General features: G+C 36.5%; 1 protein-coding gene across 1 annotated transcript in view; it reads left to right on the top strand.

The window, feature by feature from the left end:
* Nucleotides 1-988: 988 nt before the first annotated feature.
* LOC144972104 (uncharacterized) overlaps nt 989-10,260 on the top strand; it is a 29,943-nt gene continuing 20,671 nt past the window's right edge. The window contains exon 1 of the mRNA XM_078913193.1: nt 989-1,103. The gene's annotated coding sequence lies outside the window, so the exon portion shown is untranslated. The remainder of the gene's footprint in view (nt 1,104-10,260) is intronic.

The raw sequence follows: 10,260 nt of genomic DNA, 5'->3' as shown, positions 1-10,260 counted from the left end.
TTGATCTACGAAAGTGTCGGAGTCGAGTAATTTTGTATATGTTGATTGAAGGTTACCGGTGAACGCAATAGTTCATGTTAATACGTTCAGGTTAAAAGAGCAGATATCAAATTAAGAAATTTAGGAGCAGGCACCTGTGTAAGATATAGATCTGAACAAGTTTGTATGAAAAGTGCCAGAGAAAGCAAGAAAGAAAAAATACAAGATTAAAAAAATATTCCATAACAATCAGCCTACCTCGACTTGGGATCGAACCTCAGACCTCCTGATTGCCGATAATCAGAAGGTCTGGGGTTCGATCCCCAGTCGAGGTCGACTGATATTTAAGGATGTTTTTTATTCTTGTATTTTTCTTTCTTGCTTGTTTGGCACTTTTCATACAAACTTGTTCAGTTCTCTTGCTTGGTTAAAAAGGTAGAGCACTTTCTATGAGACACGCTGCCCAATTTCGCTTTGGAAATTCATATCAAGAGGTCTGAGGTTTGGGCCTCGGTCGAGGGAGGCTGGTTTTTTGGGATTGTTCTGTATCTGTGTGGTAGGCGCTGAAGAAACCAATGGTCTAGTTTTATTTCAGCGGTTTCCTCATTGGGCGCGGGCCTATGTCAGTCGGGCCTTGAAATCGTTTAGGTGTGGTGCCATGATGACCAGTTCATCCAGCCTATTCCACTCCTTAGTTCAAATGAAGAAAGAATTTCTGTAGTTTTGTGTTCTTGTCTGTGGGATTTTGAAGCATATTGAATGAAACAGTTTTGATTCGTTTGCAGTGTTTCATTCATCCTGTTTTGTTGATAAAACTTAAACCCGAAACGTCCACTTAATCTGTTTTCGTTCATCAACTTGAAGGTTACATTCAATTTCACATTGTTATTTATTTCTTCGAGCTTCGAGCAGCAACATTTACATTACAATTTCGCTTATGGAATTCATATAATGACGTCATCAAAATACAAAGACTACTAGTTTGTATTATTGTTTTAACTTTGAATGACGCATTTCCTGTTATTGCAAAATGGGTTTGTGATCAAAAAGCATCGAATGCATGTTTTGTCCAGATTCTAAACAAAATAGAAATAACAGAAAAACATCAAGAACTGACATTACATGTAAGCATCTAATGATACGTTTATATATATTTGTTGAAAGATGTAATTCGTTTAAAAGGAAAAATACCCTAATTCCAAATACTGTGATAAATTGGAAGAAGCTAAAGTTCGAGACAACAAATTCTAATTCAATTAATAACTTTAAGAATGCCATTGATAAAGATTTTATCAACATAATATTTGATTTGAGAGGCCTTCCGAAAGCTCCTCCATCCCCAGTATTCTTTTTAAAAAATAATATTCTAGTAGGGGTTTTGGGAGGGGGAGGGGAATTTTAAAAAAAAGTCTCCCCCCTCCCAAACCCTCTAATAGAACATTATTAAAACAAGTTTCCCCCCTCCCAAACAAAAATACTGGGGATATAGGCGCTTTCGGAAGGCCTCCGTTTGATGTTGACAAATAATGTAACATGACATTGGATCTTAAATATTAATATTATTGTATTTTGTATATCAGTTATTTGAAACTCTCGAATGTACAAGCTGGACATGCCGAAATGAATGCAAATATTATAATACTAATATTGATGAATATGACACTTATTTATGGATTAGATATAATTATATTATACTCGATATTGTCAATTAACATTGAATGCTGTTTATCTAATTTTGATAAATTGTATCTATGCGAAAGTTACACAGAGCATTTAAAGGATTTTAGACAATACGATACGATACGATACGATACGATTCGATACGATTCGATACGATACGATACAATACGATACTCCCAATTGATGGTTCCACCATGACCTCGTGTTGCTATGCTTGGCAAGCTATTGACATGGATGCCTTTCTTACAATTATCTTTCATATAAGAAAGAGGGCCTTCCGTAAGCTCCTCGAGCTTAGGGAAACAACTCAAGTAATGCTTCAACTAACCGTCAGAAAAAATAAAGCCTATTACCTTTAACTAACCTTTATACGAAAAACGAAAACCCTAGGACCTTTGCTACGCCTTATAACTAATTGTTAGAAAAAAATTCCTCCGATCTCGAGCTAACCCTATTAGAAAAAATTACAACCTAAGACTGCTTTGAACTACCTTTCAAAACTTCAACAACAAAATGGCGGCGGAGACCCAGAACAATGGTCATATGATTTATGAAATTTTAAACTTTCACTAATCTATCAAGGTTTGTTCTTGAGTTTTTGAAATGCTACTAAAATATATTGACAAATTGAATTTTTTAAAAAGCCAGACAAAAGATCCACGATGGAAATACTAATTGAAAGTGATACTACCTAGAGGAGCTTACGGAAGGTCTCTCCCCCAATTAGTGAAGAGACACTGGAGTAAGAGTCATTATCGATCAACACCCAGTGCATACACTCATTATGTGGTCAAGTGGTATGACACTCGCTTTCGGATCGGAAGGTCCTGGGTTCGAGCCTTGCTCGGCGCATAGTTGAATCCTTGGAAAATGCTCTTTACAAACATTTTCTCACCGTACTCAGGCGTAAAATGATTACCTGGCCGTTAGAAAAAATTGAAATATTGCCTAACAGGTGTCATGTCTCGTTCTACATATTACGAGTTGCTATTGGTCAGGGACCCCTTGTAAAACTCTTTGAGCAAGTTTAGTGGATATTGCGCTATATAAAATCTCAAGAATTGTTTAAAAACAATTTGGACAATTACGTCAACAAAATCGAGTCAAATAAACATTTCGGTGGTTTTATTTTTGACTGAAAATTCAGAACAAAGTAAATTTTGCCCCTGATATTTTGCGCTAAGAGTCTGATGTCTCGGAGTTAAAGCGCTATATAAGTATTCAGCATTATTATTATTATTATTATTATTATTATTATTATTATTATTATTATTATTATTATTATTATTATTATTATATCAATTGATGACTGTAACCCGAAGACCCATCGCCACTAATCGGATTCAATAGTCTGATAACATCACGTCCGCCCAGCAGCGTGCAGCTTGGTCCTGAACAAAGAAAATCGGTACTTTTTATTCTTCATGCTGACTAGAACTTTTTCGCATGTCATGTGATCAGAATGTATAAAAGTCAAAATATGATCAGATTTATAATGGTTTTTTCCTCTGTATACACTTTTATGTTCGTCGGAGAAGTATTTCATAAGGGCGTCCGCCATTTTCCGATAGTTTAGAACCAGTTACTAAGTTGCTATGCGTCATTACGAGGGAAATGACGCCACGACTGTTGAACCTTATTACTTGGCAATTACACGAAGGACACAGAGCACGGATTCTGAGCATCTCCCACACTTTAAACTCTCGATTAAAAACGATAAATGCAACATGTGGTGAAGTGTTGCGATACACATTTTCCTTTATCAATGTGTCAAAATATTGAGATAAATACTCACTAGCTGTGAGACTGGCCTATTTGTCAGTTTGGCATGTACTAAAGGTAGCTATGGAATTAAGGAACGTATACCACATGTCTGGAAGTACAGAGTTAAGGGCAAGGAACGGACTAAATGGCAAGGAATATTCTGGTTAATGCGTAATAATGCTCGAACCATCAATAGGATTCAATAGTCTGATGTCACGTCCGCCCAGCAACCATCATCTTGTTTCTAAACAAAGTAAATAGGTACTTTTTAATTCTTCATGCTGGCTAGAACTTTTTCACATGTTATGTGATCGATCAGAATGTATAAAAGTCAAAACATGATAAGATTTATAATGTTTTTCTTCTGTGGATACACTTTTATGCTCGTCGTCGAAGTATTTCATAATGTCGGTGATGGAGATAATGGCGTCTGCCATTGTTCCGATAGTTTAGGACCGGTTACCATACCTCATTATGAGGGACTGTTGAACTCTATTATCTTTGACCAATAAACACACTCGGTAGTGCCTTGCGATATTCAGACTAAAACAAAACCACTCGCCTGTTTTCTCTGTGATCTGTGACCTTCCGGTCTCTGATCTACACGCCTACATCTAAACTGCTATCTCGTGTTCAACATTATTTCATTAACCTGCTTTTTTATTCTAAAACGACAGATTAATTGATTAATTGAAAACCATTTGCCAGTGAGACTGACTTTTGTTGTTGTCGAATTTATTCCACAACATTAATTTATTTGGGAGATGGCTGTCTTCAATACATGCCGACTAGCTGAAGTTGTAGATAGCTGTCTTGAATACATGCTAGCTGAATAGCTGACGTTGTAGATAGCTGTCTTGAATATATGCTAGCTGACTACCAACAGTAACACGTAACCTTTACGATCCGAAAGCAAGTGTCATACCACAAGACCTATAATGTCTGAGGTTCGATCCCCAGTCGTGGTAGACTGTTTTTAGGGATAGTTTTTTTCTCTTATATTTTTCTTTCTTGCTTTGTCTGACACCTTTCATACACACTTGTTCAGATGTTCATCTTGCATCGGTGCCTGATATTTAATTTCTTAATTTAATAGTTTTAACGTTTGTAGTAAAATTGATTTATTAATTATTCTTTTTAAATTGAGCTTTATATAGCGCAATATCCACTAAATGTGCTCAAAGCGCTTTACAAGGGGTCCCTGGTCAACAGCAACATTTAACATGTAGGACGGGACATGACGCCTGTTAGGCGATATTACAATTTTTCGGACAAAGACCACGCTGTTAACGGCTAGGTACTCATTTTACACCTGAGTACGGTGAGAGAATGTGAGTAAAGAGCCTTTTCCAAGACCTCAACTATGCGCCGAGCGCGAGGCTTGAATCCAGGACCTTCCGATCCGAAAGCGAGCGTCATACCACTAGACCACATAGCCGCACTTTTAATACGGAGCTGACTTGGGGTTTTTATGTCTATCCAGTAAAACAAGCTCTGAAATTGAAATGAACTCGAGAAGAAGTTCTTTCCATTTACCTATCACGTATCAACTCGTACTACTACTCTTAAAAGATCTAATTTACGACACGTTGCAACATCTTTCCAGCATAATGAATGTCTCTCTCGTCTGCGGTAACCAAAGTAACAAAATGAAAATAATCGGAAACAGACGCGAGCTGAAAACTGAAAACCCACCATCAAGTTACTGTCGTCATACTCTGGAAGAAAAACACGTATTTAAAAATTTGGCCAGAAATTCTCATCATTCAAATCTCGATTTAAATAATCCTCATATTGGCAAAAAAAACCCCCCAAAACAACCTCAAACCTGTGACTTTAAGAAAGACCTCCTCCCGAGGTCCCAGGTTTGAGAGTTTTTTTATCAAGGTGAAGGTCATTTTAATCGATCGATCGATAATTGAAGGACGAGTTTTCTAACCGAATTTGTAAATAGGTATTTTTTGTTTGGTTTTTCCCCCAGCGTACGGTCTTCAACTGGTGAAAACCGTTTTGCTAATCGCCTGGCCAGACGGTCACTGATCCTATACCTTGTAGACGAATTGTAATATTATATATTATTATTCTTATTTTTATTGAACTAGTCAATTACGATCTCGTTTCCTTAATCATCTCAAATTAATAGTCAAAAGTTGTCTACTTTCTTTTCGACGTGCGCGAGTTGGAGTACCGGTCCGTCCGTCGCTCGCCGCTACTCTTGAGTTTGCGAATCCCAACAAATAATCGAAACGGGAACGAATTTTCGAACTCAACCTTCGACTTCTTACACTAGATTGTCCGGCCGTCCTAGAGTTTGTCTGTTTGTTTGTTTGTTTGTTTGTTTGTTTGTTTGTCTTTCTTTTTTTTTGGGGGGGGGTGTTGGTTAAAAAGTAAAAAAAAAATAAAAATTAAAAAAATTAAAAAAATTGTAACCCAGTTATTCAATCTAAAAGAACATAAATAATTAAAATCAATTGTTAACTCGAGCTTTTGTATAGAGCAATAACCACTAAAGTGCTCAATGCGCTTTGCAAGAGGCCAACAACAACACTTAACATTCAGGACATGACATGACGCCTGTTAGGCGATATTACAATTATTTCAAAAGAGACAACGCTGTTAACGGCCGGGTACTCATTTTACACCTGAGTACGGTGATTGAATGTGAGTAAAGAGCCTTTTCCAAGGACTTAAATATGCGCCGAGCGAGCCTCGAACCAAAGGACCTTCCGATCCAAAAGCGAGTGTCATACCACTGGGCCACGTAGCCGCGGTAAGTCGACTGAGATAAATGGAAATAGTGATGCAGTAAAAGGAAGCTCGAAGCTCCCTGATAAGGAAGCTCGAAGCTCCCTGATATTAGATAATCAGTTATCAACCATTGGACCGTACGAACAAAGCATAGTCTGTATATCGATGATATGCGTTTAGGTAAAATGCTCACAGCATCCACCATCAAGATTAAGCACACAACGACACAAAATCTGTCTGTAACCTTATTAGTTGTATAGTCTGATTGATAGAATTGACTAGGAACTGATCACTAACAGGCTGTCTAAAAATAATAACAAAGAGCTGAGTGAAGTCAACTTCGTTCCTTCTTTGAACTGATATAATTAAAGAAATATTGGATGTCTATGTCGTATTGTAGTATTGTTTGATTATGTAAATGTGACCCTTTGTCTCAAAACGATATTAAGTCGGGTTGGTTAAGATGTTGAAAATTGAATTTATAGATAGTTCGAAGATGACGTCACTCAAGCCTTTGTTGTTATATTTTGCCATCCACGTTTGTGAATAATGATCACTGAACTGTATTATCCCGACTATAAACGTTCATGGATACACACAGTTTTGTGTGTTGGTCCGTTATAATTCCGGATGGCATGTTATGAGCTTCTTAGCCAAGCGCATACTATCTATAGCCAGAAATATCAGACTTGTGTTGATTTATTTTTTTGACCAGTTTAACATTTAATTCGGGTTTTAGGCATATGGTTCCTTCCGACTTAATACCGTTTTGAGACGATGGGTCACAAATGGACAAGTCAGTATTATTCCATCCCTCTCATTGGAAAACCCTACCATTTCTTAGTAAATACGTAATTGTTGAATAATGCTTTGAACGCGTTGAAATAAAAATTATATTCAAATATTGCAGAATATCTTCGCACATTTTATTGGTGTGAATTAATGTGTAAAAGACAGCTGATTAGTAATTAGAAATAATCTTTTGGTGCGCATGAATACAAATCCAACGGTTTTAGTTTTGGGTTAAATTGTCATTCAAGCAGAAGGAGAAAGATACACATTATGGTGAATAGAAGTTAATACCATACCTAATAAATAGAGGAGCCTAAAAATGGAGATAAAGATAAAGGGAGTAAATCTGACTCGTGAATGAACAACACAAAACAAACAAAATGTGTTATGTTCATTCATGACTCAGATTTACTCCCTTTATCTTTATCTTCATTATAGATAGAATGCGCTTGGCCAAGGAGTTCACAACATTGCCATCCGGAAGTATAACGGACCAACACACAAACTCTGTGTAATCATGAACTTTTTATAGTCTGGTTAATACAGTTTAGTGAGAACAACTCACAAACGCGGATGGCAAAAACAATAACAAAGGCCTGAGTGACGTCATCTTCGAACTATCTATATCATACCATTTGGTTATAAAATATCTAATAATCTTACTTGGAGGGGTGTAATATTGTGATATTAAGCATTCTTGCGACATTGGTCACAGACTGTCCAACTTGAAGATGACCAATGGCACGTGTATGTTATTCTAAACTAAATCGTGACATCGCTTAGATTAATGGATGGTATTTTGCATTGTGTTTTCCTGTCTTGAAAATGTTTCAATAAGAAGACACGGATGGCAAAAAAATATCTACACACTTCCTGTCCAGAGTAAGGTGGGAAAAGGTCATTTTAGCACGTGCGCGACGTGGTGAGCGAATTTCAAGTCAGAAACAAAAACATCGACTATCGGTACATAGAAAGGCTAATGGTAAACAACTCAGTGGACCATCATTATCCTACGTCAACGGATAAAAAAGTAACGACGATTTTAAATGTGTATACTTTCTTTTGATCGCAAGTATATATATATATATATATATATATATATATATATATATATGTATATATATATATATATATATATATATATATATATATATATATATAATATAAATTATGCCTTTTGCGCCACGATATCATAAGATATCGTCGCCTTGGCATTCTACGAAGGAATATAGATAACTCATCAAACAAAATGTCTGATATTGTTCAAGTGAGCAAATTGGGAGTTAATAATCTTGCTCAAGGAAAAAACGAAAGTGCCTGAAGCGTTGCTCGAACCCGGAACCTTCCGGGTCACAGTGCAATGCCTTAACCACTCGGCCACATCGCCCCACACATACACACACACACACACACACACACACATATAATAATAATAATAATAAATGGCATTTATATAGCGCTTTACCCCGTTGTCACAGGCTCTAAGCGCTTTACAGTGATATAAAACAAAACATATTACAGTGAGACAAGTGTGAAGGAAACGTGATACGAATTCAATTTAACAACAACAAAATATGAAAATAATATTGCAACATTATGACGTAAAAAGATAAAACTTTAAGCGAGATTTGAACGTTGTCAACGAATCCGAGCATCTCACGTGTGACGGGAGAGAGTTCCAAAAATGGGGGGCCGAAAATTGAAAAGACTGTTCACCTATTTTACGCAATGGCTTAGGTTTGACAAGGATTGATTGGTTACTGCTTGACCTCAAGTTTCTATTGGGGAAATATATGTTTAGAAGGTCTTTAATATAGGAGGGACTGTTCGTGCTCAGGGATTTGTAGACAACAGTACAAATCTTATAGGCAACTCTTTTTTCAACAGGAAGCCAATGTAACTCACGGAGAAGAAGAGTTGCTGACTGGTATTTTTTGTTATTGCGTACAATGAGCCTGGCTGCGTTATTTTGAGCAACCTGAAGTTTGCTAATTTTGTCTTTAGCTAAATTCGCCCAAAGGGAGTTACAATAGTCCAATTTAGATAAAACCAGGGAATTAATTAAAAGTTATGTTATATGCTTCGGTATTAAATTACGAATTTTGCTTATTTTTTCATTTCTATGTACATAGATTGTATGGTGTTATTCACGTGGCTTGTCATGGAAAGATCTTTATCAATGATGACGCCAAGGTTTTTTGCTTTATTTGAAAATTCTATTGTGCTATTTCCGAGAGTAATAGGTGATTTATTTGCCTGATTAAGGATACTCGGCCTTCCACACATTAAAATCTCAGTTTTACTATCATTTAATTTTAACTTATTGTGGTACATCCAAGATTTAATCTCATTAAAACAGCTCGTAATTCGTTGTATTAAGAACTGTAAATTACTAAGGGGTGCTGAATCATATATTTGCGTATCATCTGCATAAAAATGATAACTCAGATTGAATCTGGATATCACACTAGAAAGGGACTGCATATATACAGTAAAAAGGACAGGGCCAAGAACAGAGCCTTGTGGCACTCCAAAATTTAGTAAAACTTGTTCTGACTGAACACCATTCACCCCGACAGTCTGCCATCGATCCTGTAAATATGATGTAAACCATTTAAGGGCAATTCCTTTTATGCCGAACGTATTTTCTAGTCTTCTTAACAAAATGTCATGGTCAATGGTGTCAAAGGCAGCTGAAAGATCTAAAAGGCATAATACATTGATATTGTTAGCATCAGCATTACATAACAAGTCATTAACGATTTTAAGAAGCGCCGTTTCAGTACTGTGTTGATGTTTGTAGGCTGACTGAAAGGGTTGTTCCAAACTGTTGTTCTTGAGATGAGATGTTAATTGCGTAAGAACTACCTTCTCCAAAAGTTTTGACAAAAAAGGTAAATTTGATACAGGACGATAATTGTTTAATATATTGTGGTCCAGTGATGGTTTCTTCAGAAGTGGTTTGACGAGGGCACTTTTAAAGCACGATGGAACTTCGCCAGTCAGTATGGATGTATTTATGATTGATGTAATGGATGGTAATAATGTATCGATGGAGCTGGCCAAAAGCTGTGCTGGTAGGGGATCAAGGTCGCAGGATTTAATGGGGGCTTTTTTTTATCAACTCGTTTATGAAACTAGGTGAAACTGGTTGGAACTTGTCTAAAGGGGTACCACAGAATGTATTTGTATCTATAAATGGTTCATGCCGATCTAGTTCTGAACGAATGTTATTGATTTTGTCTTTAAAAAAGTTGACAAATGTGTTTGGCAAGTCTCTTTGATTGGTTGTAGATG

The sequence above is a fragment of the Berghia stephanieae genome, chromosome 4 (genome assembly GCF_034508935.2).
Source record: "Berghia stephanieae isolate SIO BIC M18660-M18661 chromosome 4, UCSD_Bste_1.3, whole genome shotgun sequence".
Taxonomy (NCBI): Eukaryota; Metazoa; Mollusca; class Gastropoda; order Nudibranchia; family Aeolidiidae; genus Berghia; species Berghia stephanieae.
The sequence above is the reverse complement of the archived record's forward strand: the minus strand, read 5'-3'. Positions and strand labels throughout refer to the sequence as shown.